The following is a 16748-nucleotide window of genomic DNA, read 5'->3' as shown; positions in this document are numbered from 1 at the left end:
GTCATGGTTTTCTTAATACATGCACATCCCAACATAAGCTAATTTGGATTATGAGAATTTAATTTCACTAGAAGTTTGATTTGACATTCCTAATTTTTCTTAACAACACCTCACTTCATGAGTGCCACCATTACTAAGCAATTCCTGACCTGCCTCAGAAGTCCCTCTATGAAGCTATTTTTGCAGTTAAGTAATTGGTGGCTTGGTATAGTTCTCTCTGATACTTGTTTTGCTGTTGTGTAGTAGTCATAATCTTGTGTATATTTGTGTTGTGTTCACTGATTTCTTCACTCTCTCTGTGGTCTGTCATACCTCCATCACACATTTAATCACCTAAACCTTAACAAATATACACTTTGTTAACTACTGAAGTAATTGTGTACCATTTATTTCAGGGGTTATCAAACTGTTTTGACGTGTAGAAATCACCTATTGAGTTTTTAAAGGAAAGTTTAATGGTTAATTCTCCTAGGCAGGATAACTCTATTCTGCCACTTTTCTACCTCTCTTGTCTCTAGAGCCTTCAATTAATTCTTCGCCGCCTCCACACATGTGTCAGTAGTTGAGAGACTTCTAAAGTCACTCTTACCTTCTGTTTCAGGCTTGATTATAGCAAGGAGCATACAGTCATTGAGTGGAGTGATGGGGAGCTCTCACTGTTCCTAACTCCTCCTTCTGGGAACACAGTTGAATTCACATAAGTTAAATTTGAGTATGTGGTGACTCCTTTGTGGCAAGAATTGGCCTAATTCAAGTGGAATTGGGGAAGAGATTCCCAGGTGACTTTCTTTCCTCTGTCTATCTAATACACCTGGGGAGACATTTTAATAAGCTCTGATGTTCAGAGAAGGCTTCCTGGTGAATGTAACACTTCTCATTAGGCCTGAAGAAAAAGGCCTTACTTATGCTGGGAGTGAAAGGAATATGTATTTTTGACTAAGTGTGTCACAGTAAGTAGTTACTAAATTCAGCGTTGCTGAAGCATAAAGTTAAGAGGCAGGGCATTCTTATAGAGGAGCCTGGAGTGGTAAGCAAGGGTCAATTCAAGGAAGGACCATGTATGCACTGTGAACTTGTATACCAGCCCGGTGATCATTACAAGTTTATTAATATGATCACTAATAACTACCATTTGTTAAGCACTTACTGTATACCAGGAACTGTATTACGTGCTTTATAGTTGTTTTCTCGCTTAATCCTCTGGGATATTCACAAATAAAAATATGGAGGTACAGAGAAGTTGAGTGACTGTTTCAAGGCCATGTCTGATGAGTACAGAGAGTGGATCCCAAAGTGCAGAGATCTGATTCCAGGGCCTTTTAATGGGAGAATTATTTAAAAAGTGTTCAGCAGGAGAGTAGTGTGATTATATATTTATTTTAGATTGACTATTCTGTAAGCCGGGTGAAGGTGAAATTGAGTGGAGGGGGAGAGAGTGGGAGGCGGGGAGATAGTTGGGAAGCTGTTGAAGTAATCTGGGTAAGAGATTGATACCTGAACTAGAATAGAAGTTATTAAATAGGTACAGCAGAGATGAATTAGAGGGATATTTAGGAGGTAAAATTAGAAGATCTAACCACTTGATTAGATATGATGGGATCAGGGAGAGGAAGGAGTCAAGGAAGATTTGCAGGTTTTTAGCATGGGTACTGTGTGGTGCTACCACATATTAAGATAAAGGACAGTGGAGGAGGATGTGCATTAAGAGAAGGTTAGTTAAGAAAAAAAGGTTATTTTTGTTTTTAGTATGTTGATTTGAGGTGTCAGTAGGGACATGCAGTATCATATTGTGACATATGACTGTACAAATCTGAAATTCAGAGGAGTGCTCTGGGCTAGAGACAGAGATTTGGAAACTAGTAGGTGGTGGTTGAAACCAGGAGGGTAGATAGATAAAGGAAGCATGGCCCTGGGAAACACATCTCTTAAGGAGACAGTAGTTAAAGAAGAGACACATGGAGATAAAAGCAGAACCAGAAGAGACTGTCACAGAGACTAAGGGCGTAGCATTTCAAGAAGGGTGTGTTCAAGAGTGTCATGTGCTGCAGAGAGATCCAGGAAGGTAAGGATGGAAAAGTGAACCTCAGGAATTCCAAGGAAGAGGTTATTAATGGCCTTGCTAAGAACAGTTTAAGGAGAGTGGTGGGCTGATAGTGAGACTTGAGTGAATTAGAGGTTAGAAAAAGGAGGCCAGGGTATAGATAATCTCTTGAAGTGTTTGAATAAAAACTGGAAAAGGGATTAGAAAGCATGTGTGAAGCACAGGGTTGGAAAAACTGGCCCTAAACTCTGCGTACTGTCAACCTTGGGGAAGGTGATGTCGGCGCAGTCCGACAAATTGAAAGTCTTTGAAACCTTTGAGAACGTAGAAACAGGTCCTAAGGGTTGGAGTCAGCTGCTTCCTCTGTAGCCTCCCAGTAAGCCCTTCAGTTCCAGAATGGACTCTATCTTTCCTCAGTTTGTTGTCAATGCAGTATACATGTCAGAAAATCATCACCAGTTTACACCATCCTAAATGATATTTTGGTTAAAAAAAAAAATGGTGGGAGAAATTGGTGGAGGATACTCCGGGGAGGAAAGTGATAGTTATGGAGTGGCTGTTAAGTGTCAAGCATGTACTATGTCCTTCATGTGTTCAATTTTGTATTATTTCATTGCATCCTCATAACTACCTACCAAGGGTGTGGTTATGCCCATTTTCTGAATGAGGAGATTGAGAACCCATAGCCTTACCTCTCCTTATCTTATCCTGGGTTCTGCCTCTGATGGCTGTGAGCTTGGATAGGCTTCTCAGTTTGCTCATCTGTGAAAAGCCAGGGCTGTGACCCTTAAGTCCTTTCCAGCTCTAGAGTTCTAGGAATCTGTAAATGGTTACTAATAGTGTTGCTATTTGGGCATTGAAAAAAGGCCATTTGGGGAGTTTCCCCCTCACAGTGAATTAATGACTTAATAGTAGCACTGTCAGGTCGTCCAGACTAAATAATTTATTTCCCCATCACACAGTGAATACTCATCATATATGTGGCCTTAGAAGGTTACTGTAAAATAAATCAAGTAAATAGGTTTGGTGACAGGCTCTCCATCAGTTGTTCCTAGCCTTGGGCATGTGGGCAGATAGCTACCTGCAAGACTGTGTGATGATTTTAAAGTGTGTTATAGGTTAAGCACTAAGTATTTTTATTAATTTAGGAGGTCCTTTGGCATGTGGCCTTTAAAAATTACATTATTATATTTCATAAATCTTGATTAAGGCTACAAAGCGTATTTACTATGGCCAGCTTCACAGCTGGGGTAAAATATTTTATAGTGTGTGTAATGAGCCACTAGATGATGGTGATTCTTTGTTCACATCTGAAAAATGAGAGCTAGGAAATAAATTAGAAGCTTTAAAAGTCTATTTAATTGTGAAAATTAATTTTAAGGAGCAGTATCCTGTGCCCAGTGAGTACTTAATAATTGAGGAGGAGGAGGGAAGAAAGAAAATTATGAGGCTTTCAAACCTTTTTAAGTCCATTTTGGAAAAAGAATAAAAATACAATGCAAGTATGATTTTCAAAGGCATCCTTTACAACATGATTCATAGAGAAATAAAATTAGCAAGTAATAAGCATTTTAATATTACATATTCTCCCAATTTGGAGCCAGTGTGTTCTAGATACACTGATCCTGGCAAGCAGAGATTATGGTTATGGAATCTCCTCCCCTTGGAAAGCATTGTGAAAATTTATAAGGGGAATTTTGTTTTCTAATTTGGTTGAGATGCATATTATTTTATTATAAATTATTTTAAAAAGCCCTTCCTTATAGCTATTGTATTTTTATGTGATTAGTAGGTTCTAAATCTATGAATTTTATTATAGTACAGTAGGTAACATAACAGGACTGTTTAGAAAAAAAAGTGGGCATTGGGTCTGATAGAATTGATGACCACTATATTTGTTCTCTATTGATGTACCACAAACTTATAGCTTAAAACAATAGCCTTTCATTATCTCACAGCTTCTGCAGATCAGAAGTCCAAGCATTATATAGCTCTATTCTTTGCTCTGGGTCTTACCAGGCTGAAATTGAAGTGTCTCTGGGGGTTATAATCTCATCAGAGGCTTGAAGTCCTCTACCAAGCTCATTGGTTCTTGGCAGAATTCAATTCCTTGTGATTATATGACCAAGGTCCTCATTTTCTTGCTTGCTGTCAGCAGGGGTCCCTCTCAGCAACTAGAGGCCACCCTCAGGTCCTAACCACGTGACCTGCTCACAACCTGACAACTTACTTCTTCAGTGCCAGCAGAGGTATCTCTCCAGTCGACTACATTGAGTGACTAGTCCATATTCACAGGTACTGCCCACACTCGAGGGGAGGGGATTATACAGAGTACATGGGGAGGAGGAGGATCTTAGAGGAGCATCTTAGAATTCTGCCACAACCGCTAGTATCAGATCTTCATACCTGTATCTCTTATCTATGTCAGTGGAGTTCAGTTGTGCTTAGCTCGCTTCGTTTCAATGTAATACTTGTTTATTGAATGCTGTCCTTGTGGGACACTAGGGAGAAAGACTTAGCCACTGCCCTCCAGGAATTTGTGTTTTGGCTCATTTTTAGCTAATTGTTACTTACTTAAAAAAACTATTCCCATCAGTGTTTGCTCATTTCTCCTCAAATTGCTTCTCAATAAAGTGCAACAAGTCAGAGATCATCTATATCAGTGTTTTCATCTTTTTGTTTAAAAACAAAAGCCTCCTTTTGATAAATTTAAATATTTCATCACTTGTTTCTGCTTCTTAAATTTTTTTGAAATATTTAAATAAAAGATAAATCAATTCTTGTTTTAAAAGAAGGAAACACTCCAGAAGTACGTTGAGTTTAAACATAAACCTTTCCATTCACTCCCTCTGCCCCCTCCCCCCAGCCTCTCCCTGTAGATTATACTGTTAACAGTTGATGTATGGCCTTGCAGTCTTTTTTTCCTGTATGTATTTACTTAATTAGCTCAGTCAAGTGCCTTCTTAAATATGTATATACACACACGTATACACACACACATATATTTATATTTACATAATTAGATCCTATTGGACTGAAGGCCTGCTCTCTTCACTGTGTTTTAGAGATTCAGATCAGTTCCATTCTCATTAATGGCTGCATTGTATGAATGCATTGTAATTTATTTCTAAATTTTGCCATCTTGATGAATATTTAATCCCCCTGCCCCAGCTTTTTGCTATTACAAGCAGTGCTAAAATTAATTATCCTGGAAACACAATTGCTGGATTATAGAAAATGTGTGTTTAAAAATTTGACAGATTGTGCTAAACTAACCTCCAAAAAGCTAAACCAGTTTATACTTCCAACAGTAATATGAGATCATTGTTTCCTACATGTATGACTTAGTTGTAAAGATTTTGAACTTGAAGGGACCACAGAATGTGTCCTCACCCCTTTTCTAAGGTAGAAAAATGAATCCCAAGGACTTGAAATAATTTGCCCAGATCTTACCCAGCAGAACTATAAGTACTTCTCAGTCTCTGATCTTTGTTCCTATGAAAGCATCTTGGCTTAGACACATTTTACAGTGCAAGATTCTACCGTACTGTTTACCTGTTTCTGTCTCTTCTCTGTTGTTACTCAAAACAAACTTCCATTTTAGTTTCACATTTTCTGACAGTGCTCTGTGACTCCTACCTTTGCCATCTTGTCTGCATGGAACATCTTTCATTTAATATCCTTAAAAGAGCTGCCTTCTTCGATTATTTAAACACCTCCTTATCCATAGGGTATAATGGGTTACTTTACCTCTAGATACAACACAGAAAAGGAAGTATTTTATGAATCTTCCTCATCAGCAGCTGACCCCACCCCTCTTGGCCAAATAAAACATAAGCTTCTTTTATAAACTTGGAGAAGAAAATAGACTGCAGGCATTTGTCTATTACAGCACTTCTACATTTGATTGTTTTATGTTTGTCAAATGATGTGATGGCATTTCAGCAAAATGAACTCCAACTTAATAACATTAAAAATTTTATTAATAACAATTTTTCTCTCTTAGACATAACCTTGACAAAGCAGTCTGCTTATAAAGTATAAATAGTCTCCTCTGCTTGTGTCAGTGTATTTATTCCTGAGGTGTCTGCATTGTAGACTTGTTTCTCTTATAAAGGCATGGTCTCGGTATCTTTTCTTGATGGATTATGAGAATTTGTGTCAGTGACATCCCAAGTTGGTGCTGTACCTGAGTTGATCACATATCAAGATTATGACTAGGTAAAGAATCAACCCATAAAATTCTAGGGAACAGAGATCAACCTTGATGCATATTTTGATCATGATAAAAGAGATAGAATTCAGTATTAGATGTGAATAAATTTGGTCCATGAATTTTGTTCAGAACTGAGGACAGCAGTCTAATCATAAGCTCATCAATTATTCAGTAGCATCTTGAGGGTATTAGTGCATACATAGAATACAGAGAACCCATCCACTGCCCTTTAGAGGCTTTGTTCTAAAACAGAAGGAAAAAAACATACATTATTCTCTTTTTTAATGGTTTTTACTTTCCCACAGTGTAAGTGAAGTTTGTATGTTCACCAGAAGAGTGCACATATAGGCAGGCCACATATTTGCTTATTTGTGGGATGTGGAAGATTTGGGATAAGACTAAGTTTTGAAACATGAAAGGATAACAGTTTTAAAGGAAAGGTCCATTTTCCTAATCCTAAGAGACATGGACTTCTTGAACTTTTTGCCCAAGTGTTTTGTTCCTAAAATGAAAGTTATTTGCTTGACATGTGCTGTTTATCCCCTTATTCTTGTGTTCACACTATAGATTTGGATTTGGCTATAGATTTGGTCTTAGCCATTGAGGGTCAGTGGCTCTCATTTTGGACAGTAACTGCTAGACTACATGAGGATAATTATCTTTGAGTTTTCTTCTTTTCTTCTTTCTTTTCTATTGAGTAGAGAATGGTATGTTGGAGGAATAAAACAATGCTCATAAAACCAAAGGGAAGAGATTATATAGGGGAAAAAAAGAACAAAAGGAGACTAGTATAATTTGTGAACACTTCCTTTAGGTTATGTTCTAGAATAGCAACAAATAAATTTATAAAATAAGATTTTAGGTGAACTGATTTCTCAGAGTTGACCTTTTTTATTTCACAATTTCACAGAAAGTAGCCAAGATAGTGGGGTTTACAAACTGCATCAGAGTATGCTCAGTGGTATATTTTTATAACATCTACAAATGAAAAGCCAATTTCCTTTACACAGACAGTAATGCAAATGTTCACAGTAGTTTTGCTGCAAAGAAATTAAACTGTTGTAATTGATGATTCCACTGCTTTAATGGGAGTTCATGCTATAATAACCTTTATTAATTAGGAAAATATCATATAATTTAAATCTGGGCAAGAATATTACAGACTCGTAAGTTGCCACTGAAGAAATTAAAAAGAAATGGCTGCCCTGTATTTTCAAATATTATTACAACTAATAACCTCTGCACTCATCATGAATTTTTCATTGGTTTTTGGCTTTTGGTGCGTGTATTTTTCTGCTCCTAGCGTACAGTTCATATAGTTTTCAATAGACTTGGGACCAGCAAGGCTGATAACCCAAAAAAGGATCATTAGATAAAATTGAGCTCTATAAAGGATAGCCACTTGTTAGAGTTATAGGGAGTCTGTGCCTTATAGGGGATTACACAGTGGAACAAACAGGAGCTGAGAGACCAGGGGTAGGTTGGTGTCTGGATGATGTAGGTCCTTGGGTAATAGGTTAATAAAATCTGGTGATAAGTTTCTGTACCTTATCCCTTTCTGAAGCATAAGCTCAAGAAGGTTATGCTTTAGGGAACAAAGAAGAAGCAGCAAGCTTTAGTATTTGGGGAAACTTTAAAACATAATATAATGATACTCACTTGGGTCATTTGATATTTATTTTGTTGTAGGATACCTGATTTGAATGCTTTTGTTTGTTTGAAGGTATTTGCAAAAGATTGTTTTAATTAGAGATTGGATCCAGAGAAACTGAAGAAGGATTGAATTGGATAGAAAATAAAAATAATGCTGCAAATTACATATTGGTCTGTTTTTGCCTTGGGAGTCTCGGATATTTTGTGATTGAATAATAGAGTAGCTTTTCCCAGCCACCGTAGAATAAGATGTCATTGCCAAACTGAGGCAGGAGCATTGCCTACTCTAGGATAATACTTCTCACAAGATGGCCTAAGGCCGCTTGGTGAGCCCTCATCAAAAAATGCTGGGAGATGTCAGGCGATCTCAGGGTCTTTCATTTGTATGTGTACTTTGGCAGCGTACTAATAATCATATGAAGCATTAAGGATATGTAAAGTGTGGCATTCATAAATCCATATTAGCACAATACTAGAGTTTATAAAGGATTCTGATTTAGTTATCTGCTAAGAAGTCTGGCTACTGTGAAACCTGTAGCAGCATTGCAAAGCTTTTATTCCACATATGAATGGGCATAAATTAGAATTATTTTACATTTTTGAAAGATATGTATCAGTGTTATGTAGAGTTGGTTGTGCTTTTTAGTTGTTTCTATTATTTTTTTTAATTACAGATTGCTATTTTGCTTTATCTTCATCAATTTAATTTGTTACAGGTTGTTCAGTTAACCCTATACTGTATATTTGTATTAATACTCTTAATCTGTAATTTTTCAGTAGCTAGTTTACATTGTAGTTATAATGTGAAGTATTCTCCCCATATTAACAAAGCAAATGTATTTGTAATCTCCAAAAGTTGAAATGAAAAGTGGCACTTCATTTTTATCGCCCATGGCATATTTTATCTGGTCTGCATAGGTTGAGTGAAAAAAGTTGGAAAACTGCTGGTCTGAGAAACAAATTGGCTGGACTAGGAGTCAGAGTCAGAATCATTTCTGATTTTCTCCATATTACTACAGCATAGCTCTTATAAGTTCAGGACCTTGACAGATCTTGGTTTAAATCTGTTTATTATCTGTGTCCTTGGACAAGTTGCTTAATCTTGTCTGTCTCTCTATTTCCTATCTTCAAAATAGGACAAAAATCTACCTACGTAATCTAGTTCTTTGAATATTAGGTAAGATGGTGTATGTAAAATGCTTGGAGCTCTGCTTGGCTGGTTAAGCCCTCAATAATAGTAACCATTATTATCAGGTGAGAAGTACTTTCTGTGTCCCTATGGTTATTTTGCTATTAGATTGTAATTTTGTTTTAAGCTTCTTTCTGGGTTAAAATGTCCAACCATATTTATCATTCAATATATGTTTTAATGCCTTTCTTACAGAGGTTCATTGTTAATAATAATGTATGTTTCATGATCTTGACAATTTCAAATTTGGGGGTCACTTTTTATTGAAATGTGTTTAATATATAACTGTAAATTTAAGGTGTACAACATGTTAATTTGCTACATTTATATATTGTAATGTGGTTGTCATTGTACAATAATTAGCTTCTCTATCATGTTACATAATCATTTCTTTTTAGTGGTTGGAATAATTAATTTCTAGTCTTAGCAAGTTTGATGATTATAATGTGTTTATATTCACTATACTGTGCATTAGCTCTCTAGGACTTATTGGGGGAGGGGACACTTTCATGTGAAATCTGATTACTAGGAGTAGAGTTGTCACAATGGCCATTTTCTTGTCTGCTTGTGTTGGCAATGTTACATTATCTTCAATCAGTGGCTTCCTTGGAAGAACCTTTTAAAATTCACTTGTCATTTTATGAGGAGTAATTTAATTTAATTTACCTTTGGTAAATTCAAGTAAACTGGCCTTAGTAAACCTGATACTTCCCTTTAATAAAAGAGAACATCACCTTCAGCCCAGCTTCTTTGTGGAATTCCCAGCCTTCTCTCAAGACCCTACTTATCTTATGGGACAAGTGACTGTTTTTGACATGTGGATCATGAGGGGAAGGCAATGTTCATCCACATATTGAATATTACGAAAGCTTATATTTTCTCATTTTTCTAGGTTAAAAATACATAGCAATAGAAGTGTTAAGATTTTCTTCCCAAATTCTTGTGGTTTCTATTCCACTCTTCCTAGGATGTGACTACCCCATTTTAGACAGCAAGTAACTAATTATTTGAATATTAACTCTTATTCTGATACAGGGGTATAATAGATAATTTTCTGAGTTCTTGTTCATTTAATGTTCTGTTTAGCAAAGATATAGTCATTTTGGTATAGTACTTATGGAAAATAGCTGTATCTGACTTTCTCCAAATCATAAAATCATGGCCTGCTGGTTCTAGAATTGACATTATTTGTCATCTGTTCCGACCGTCCTCAGTGGACAGTGAGTTCTTCAAAGGTAGCAACTTTATCTTTTATTAATCTTTATGTTTCTGTCATCTAGCACTGGGCCTGCATCATAGAGCTCAACAAATCTCTTATCAAATAAATTATATACAGATTCAGAAACTAATTGTCTCTTGGCAAAGAAGTGGAGAATCAACATAATGATTGGTAAATGGAGTTACAGACACTCTCTGTAAAGTAATCTCATCAAATATTTGTATAGTGCAGTTCCTTGGTGTTCCAAGCTGAGCATATCTATAAGCATTTATTTACAGATATAAAATCATAGAATGATAAGAATTTGGAGCTGGACTGGACATTCGAATTCATTTAATCTTTCCCAAAGAAAGACATTTCAGGAATCCCAAGACCAGAAAATACCCCTGAACTCCAGTCATGTTTCTCACTGTAGCACTTTTCTGCCCAGTGATATTACTGTTCTGCAAGATTTAGAATTGGATTGTAGAATATCAGAATCAAGGTTACACCTAACAGTATGGTTAGTCTACATCTGTTTATTCAGACTTTTGGATGACAAGAGGGGAATATATATCAAAAGAAGTGAGGGATCCTTCCCATGAGAAAGTAGAATGTGATTTTTTTTTCTGAGTGTTTAAGATGCAGACAGGACATCATTATCTCCCCAAGCGGTATTAATTTAAAGTTTAAGGAATACTACTTCAAATTATACACCTCATGGGTACCAAGAGCAGAAAGAAATTGCTAAACCATATGCTTGTAAATGCCATCTCTTTTCCCAAGAGAAAGATCATTCATATTTTGCAATTAAAGAGCAGAAGGTCTTTTTTCGCATAAAGTTCTTTCAGTCAGGAAATATGCAAGGCAGAGAGGGCTTCCCAGGGAAGATTTATACAGCATTCAAGGACTCATTGGTGTCTCCACCTGGTGGAACTTTGCTCTTTGTCTATGTCCTGATTAAACTCTGGAGAGTGTACTTTAGTTCTAAAAAATGTGGTAAGCCCTTGTCAAAGAAAAATTTGTAAACAGTTCTGCTGGAAGTGAACTTTAAGTAAAGAAATTGATATTTAGGTTAACTTGGTTTTTTCAAACTCCTTAAGAGGCAATTGTAACATTATAACATTGTGAACTACATGTGGTGCTCTCACTTTATTGATGGATATTGTTTATTTTGGTTAGAGCAAATGGGTGTGAGTTTCTTATTGCATAATAAACAGTCAGTAACCCTGAGAATTTAGTACTGCTGCTTTAGTCTTCTTTTTTTCCTGATGCATTTGAATCCAAGAGAATCAACTAACCACACACACACACACACACACACACAGCGCAGTTTCAATACCACCATATCTGGTAAATAAATTCATAGGAAGTCTAGAATCCTCAACTGAAAATTATATATGATAATAATGAACGGTACCATTCCCTCTCTTAGTGTAAGTCCCTGCTCCCCCTGCCTTCCTACTCTTCTCCTTTCTCTTGCCTTGAAGGAACAGCTTGAGTGAATAGATTGCCTTTGCCCTATCCTGTCAATGTCAGCAAGTTTAGACTCTGGGACTGTCAACAGGAGCAACTCTCAGAGCACTGTTTGCATCTGAGAAAATCTGCTGTAAGTTTAGAAAGTCTTACTGAAAATCTCTAAGGTGAAGATTTTACTTGTGATGTGTCAGATAGAGTGTCCTAGTAGGCCATGCTACCCAGGTGTCTGATATTCGTTGCTTTTTGCCTGTCTTAGTGTAATGAACTTTTTGTCCTTGCCTTTAAGTTGTTAATTAATTTTTACCTGTGGAGACAATACATAGTCCCTTTGCTTACCATTCTGTCTTGGTCACTAAATCAGGTCCTGCTGGATGTAGCGATTTAAAACACTTGCTGTCTTATATACAAATTGATTTTTTTTTGTTATTTTATTTTGTAATTTTAGTGACCAGTGTTATGAGATAGTTGTATATAGTTTTATTACAAATAAAGCATGCTTGTTATGAAAATTTTAAACATTGCAGGAATTTGTAGTGCACTATGTAAAAATTTTTCCTACAACCCCCTTGTTAACAATTTGGTTTTTGCTTTTTATTTATTTAACAAAGTGAGACTTTATTATAATATTATTGTACAGCCTTTTTGCATGTAAAGACATGTTTAAGATTTTTTCAATGTCAGTAAAGTAACTTTATTCTTTTTAAATCATTATTATCATATTGCATTGTGTAGGCTTACCATTATTTGTTTATCCAATTCCCATTAAATGGACATTTCAGGGTTTAAATTTTTTTTTAATTTTCTTTTCTTTTTTTTAAAGTGTTACAGAAAGTGCTGAAGATCCAACTTTTTTCATAATGACTGACCAACATTTTTAATTGAAGAAAACCAATATTTTCTCTCACTGTATTGAAATGCTACATTTATGTATACTATACTGAGTTCCTATGTATATTTGGCTTTATTTCTAGACTAATATGTCTCAGTGATCTGTCTCTCAAACATGACATTGTTTTAATTGCCCTAGTTTATGATTTGCTTTCTCATCCAGTAAACTGTCCCCCTCTCATTGTACTTTTTCAGAATATATATGAAATCTCATGTTTATTCTTTCAAATGAATTTTATCCCAATTTACTTTAAAAACTCTGTTGTGATTCTGATCAGGATTAATTTAATTCCTGTATTTAGAACTGTCTCTCTCAACTTAAAAATCCCCTTGATAAATACGAAATTCTCATTTCTCATTCTTAGTTTTCTGGTATGTCTGCCCGTTTTTCAGATTGATTGTTTTTTAACTGTATAACCCTGCCAAGCATGCTTTGTTGAATTTTGCTTTCTTTTACTAAGGCATTGTTTTTGTTCACAGTATGAAGTACAGTAAAATATCAAACATGCTTTTTTCATATGGTGATTTAGAGATGATTGGTCTCTTAACAACATTGGCTCTTTCTATCTCCAATGTGTATCTCTTCATTTATTTTTCATAAATCCCTCAACAGAGTTTTATAATTTCCTTTACATGCTCTATGAGTTTATTCCTAGGTATTACATGTGTTTTGCAATTATAAATTGCAGTTCTTTTCCCTCATATATTCTAGCTGATCGTTTTGGACATGAAAGGATACTACGTATTTTCATTTATAGTTGACCCTTGAACAACGCAGGGATTGGGGCACCTACCCTCTGCACAGTTGAAAATTCAGATATAACTTAGTCAGCTGTCTGTATCTGAGGTTCCTCTGTATCTCCAGTTCCTCCACATCTGAGATTCTAACCAACCGTGGATTGTGTAGTACTGTGGCATTTCCGATTGAAAGAAATGTGCATCTAAGTGGAACTACATGGTTCAAGCCCATGTTCAGGGGTCAGCTGTAATAATTTTGTGTGGTCATCTTAGTGGACCTATCTTATTTTGTCATATTTTTTCAGTTGGTTCTCATGGATTTTTCATGTGGCAATCAGATTATCAGGAAATAGCGATTATTTCCCTATTTGTTTCCTAATCCATTTCCCTTTAACTTGGTTTTCTTACTTGTATTGTCTTTTGTTTCTAAAAGATGATGATAGTTACAAATTGAAATTCTTGTCTTATTTTTGAACTTTCTAGGAATGTTTTAGTGTTTTATTAACTAGATGCTTCTGTCTATTATAGATAGCTATGTATATATGTAACAAGTTAAGGAAGTATTCTTTTATTCCTATTCAATTAAAACTTTCAAAATAAGCTTGTTAATGATTGTTTAAAAAGGGATTTTAGCGTTTATTGAGCTAAGTATATGATTTTTTTCTCCTTTAACCCTTTAATTTGATGACAGTTATTTTTCCTAATATTCATATGCCCTTCTAGGAATTGATCAACTTTGTCATGAATCTTTCTGCTTAATTCTATTTTCCAATATTTACATAGCTTTTTTTTTTCATTTATACTGATTTTTGAGTGAATGAGTATGGTCACATCTTCATGTCAGGGTTATATTGGCTTCATAAGAAGCAGGAAACTTTGTTTTTCATGTGCACAGGAATAGTTTAAATCACATTGTAATTATCTGATCCTTGAAGTTTTAAAGAAACCTGTTCATGAAATTTTTGAATCTGGCATATTGGGAGGTCAGGGGTCAGGAATACATTTGGGCAGATGGGGTAGGTTATTTTCTTAGTATCCCTTTCTCTTATCTAAATCTGAGATTTATATGTGTCAGATAGGTTTTTAGGGTTCTTGTTTTCAGTGCTTTTGCTAACCTTATTAGATACTCTGGTTGTTTCTGGAACTACACGGGAAAGAGAACATAACAGGACTGAACCACTATCTTTAGAAAGGTTTGCTTGCAAGGTTGACCCTTGTCTGGCATCTGGGAACTTAGATTTTTAGAAGGCTTTCTGCCATTAATTGATAATACTGGCTCACTTAAACTGCTTATACAAATAGTATGGCTTCTGTTGAACGTTGCTTTCTTCAAGAGTCTGGAATTTGGATATATGCCAGGCAAGGGCTGCCTATGCAAACAGCCCTCATTAAACACCCTGGGCATTGAGTCCCTAACAGGCTTCCTGGTTGACAACATTTAAATGTGCTGTCACAACTTGCTAGGGGAATTAAGCACACTCGATGTAACTCCATTGGGAGAGGACCCTTGGAAGCTTGTGTCTGGTTTGCCCAACTCTTTGCCCTTTGTGCTTTTTGAAAACCTTTGCTGATTTTGCTTTGATTCTTTTGCTATAATAAATCACAGTCGAGTCCAGCTATATGCTGTCATGAGAGTCCTTTTCATATGACAGGACTAAACAGTGGTATTAAAAGGCAGTGGAAGAGTTGTAAAACATAATTTTAAAAATGTAATGTAACTTTATCATTATAGCTATGGAAATAATCTCATGGAAATTAGAACATTTGTCAAAGGCCCTGTGTCTTTAGTGGCTGAATAATAAATTTTAAAGCTTATGAAACAAGTCAATAAATAGTTTTACTCATGTACTTTACATTTTTTTCCCCAGTTTTATTTATTAAATTAAAATTGATGGTTTAAAGTTTTAACTGTATTGGTGTGTGGTTTCTAAAATGTGCTTTTTTCTTAGTTTCCTAAACTGTTTATTAAAACATTAAAATTTTTCATAAAAGTTTATCTGTAAAGAGTGTTAGCTTTCAGATAGACTGGCCAGCCAAATTAAAAACACAAGAATTTAAAGGAAAAAATTCAAAAGTTGCCAAGGTCACCAAATCAACTGTTTATAATAGAAAACAGTGACAACCACATGAGAATCATATTCACAAAGGTCACATCAGATTTTAAAATATGCTTTTTTAATGCAAGTAGATGGACCCAAACTATCATTTAGTTGAAAAGCTAGGGCATAAGATAAAGATATTTTCTGCATACATGCTGCGGCATTGAAAACTTTGTTAGCACCTTTTGCCTCTTTGCGGTAAGATTAAAAATGGAGTCATATCTTAAATGAATTTTCTTAGCAGCTATTTTGTTTGTATATTTATGCTCCCGAATAGGGGATGTGAATCTAAAACAGCAGAGTGTAGATCAGTGGCTGTTTTCTAGTCTTCTCATTAGAATCACTTCAGAATAAGTGATTCCACATTCCAGACCAATTAAATCAATTTCTGATGAGTGGGGCTCAAGCATCTTTTTTCTTTTTTTGAGCTCCTTGTGTGATTCCAATGTGTGCCAAGTTCATTGAGAATCACTGGTCTAATTAAAATTATTTCTCTGTGCCAATAAAAATTGTGTTTATTGCATACTACATGACTATTTTGTATTCTCAACAATATTCGCTTTATGTCTCCAGTTGGAAAAGTGTAATCAGAATGTAAATTTAGCAAAATGAAATTGTGTATCTGAAAAAAAGTGCAGATATGGAGAACCTATTAAGATACATATTTATATGTGTAGTATTAATGTTATGTATCAGTTGAAGAATTAGAAATTTACCATTGAACTAGTTAACCAAAAATCTGTCATTATCCATCAAGAGTCATTAGTTAATAATTTGAGTCTTACCCATGTTCTGGATAAAATTTTAAGATAGTATGATACCAGGGAACATATTCAGTGTGTATATGCCTTGCATCCTTTCAGCCTGGGAAATTGTTTATTTTGTTTGGAGTCATGCACCATCATTGAAGTATTGGATAGTGACGTGAGAGTTCATGTTGAAGGAGAATGGGATTTTGAAATCAGGTACCAGTAGCTTTCAGAATTTCATGGCTGACATAGGAAATGACATGTTATTTTGAACATCATTTGGGTAACCCAGCCAGAAACCAGAACAAAAAGCAAAACCAGTCTGACCCTTAGTGCCTAGAGTACAGTTAATCCCTAATCATATGTTAGAGCAGGGATGGCAAACTATAGCCTGAGGGTTAAATCTAGCCCTTTTCTATAGTTTTTTGGGAACAAAGCCATGCTCATTTATTTACTTATTGTCTGTGGCTGTCTTTTAGGCTCCCAGCGAGAGTTGAA

At 35.5% G+C, this 16748-nt stretch overlaps 1 protein-coding gene across 18 annotated transcripts in view; it reads left to right on the top strand.

Moving 5' to 3' along the window:
• BTBD9 (BTB domain containing 9) overlaps nucleotides 1-16748 on the top strand; it is a 357333-nt gene that overhangs the window by 8932 nt on the left and 331653 nt on the right. The window contains exon 1 of one of the 18 annotated variants that reach the window (XM_074348607.1): nucleotides 4200-4336. The exons of the other annotated variants lie outside the window; for them this stretch is intronic. The gene's annotated coding sequence lies outside the window, so the exon portion shown is untranslated. Of the gene's footprint in view, nucleotides 1-4199; nucleotides 4337-16748 lie in introns of those variants that run through there. 18 annotated transcript variants of the gene reach the window in all.

Source organism: Camelus bactrianus, chromosome 20 (genome assembly GCF_048773025.1).
Source record: "Camelus bactrianus isolate YW-2024 breed Bactrian camel chromosome 20, ASM4877302v1, whole genome shotgun sequence".
Lineage (NCBI taxonomy): Eukaryota > Metazoa > Chordata > Mammalia > Artiodactyla > Camelidae > Camelus > Camelus bactrianus.
The sequence above is the reverse complement of the archived record's forward strand: the minus strand, read 5'-3'. Positions and strand labels throughout refer to the sequence as shown.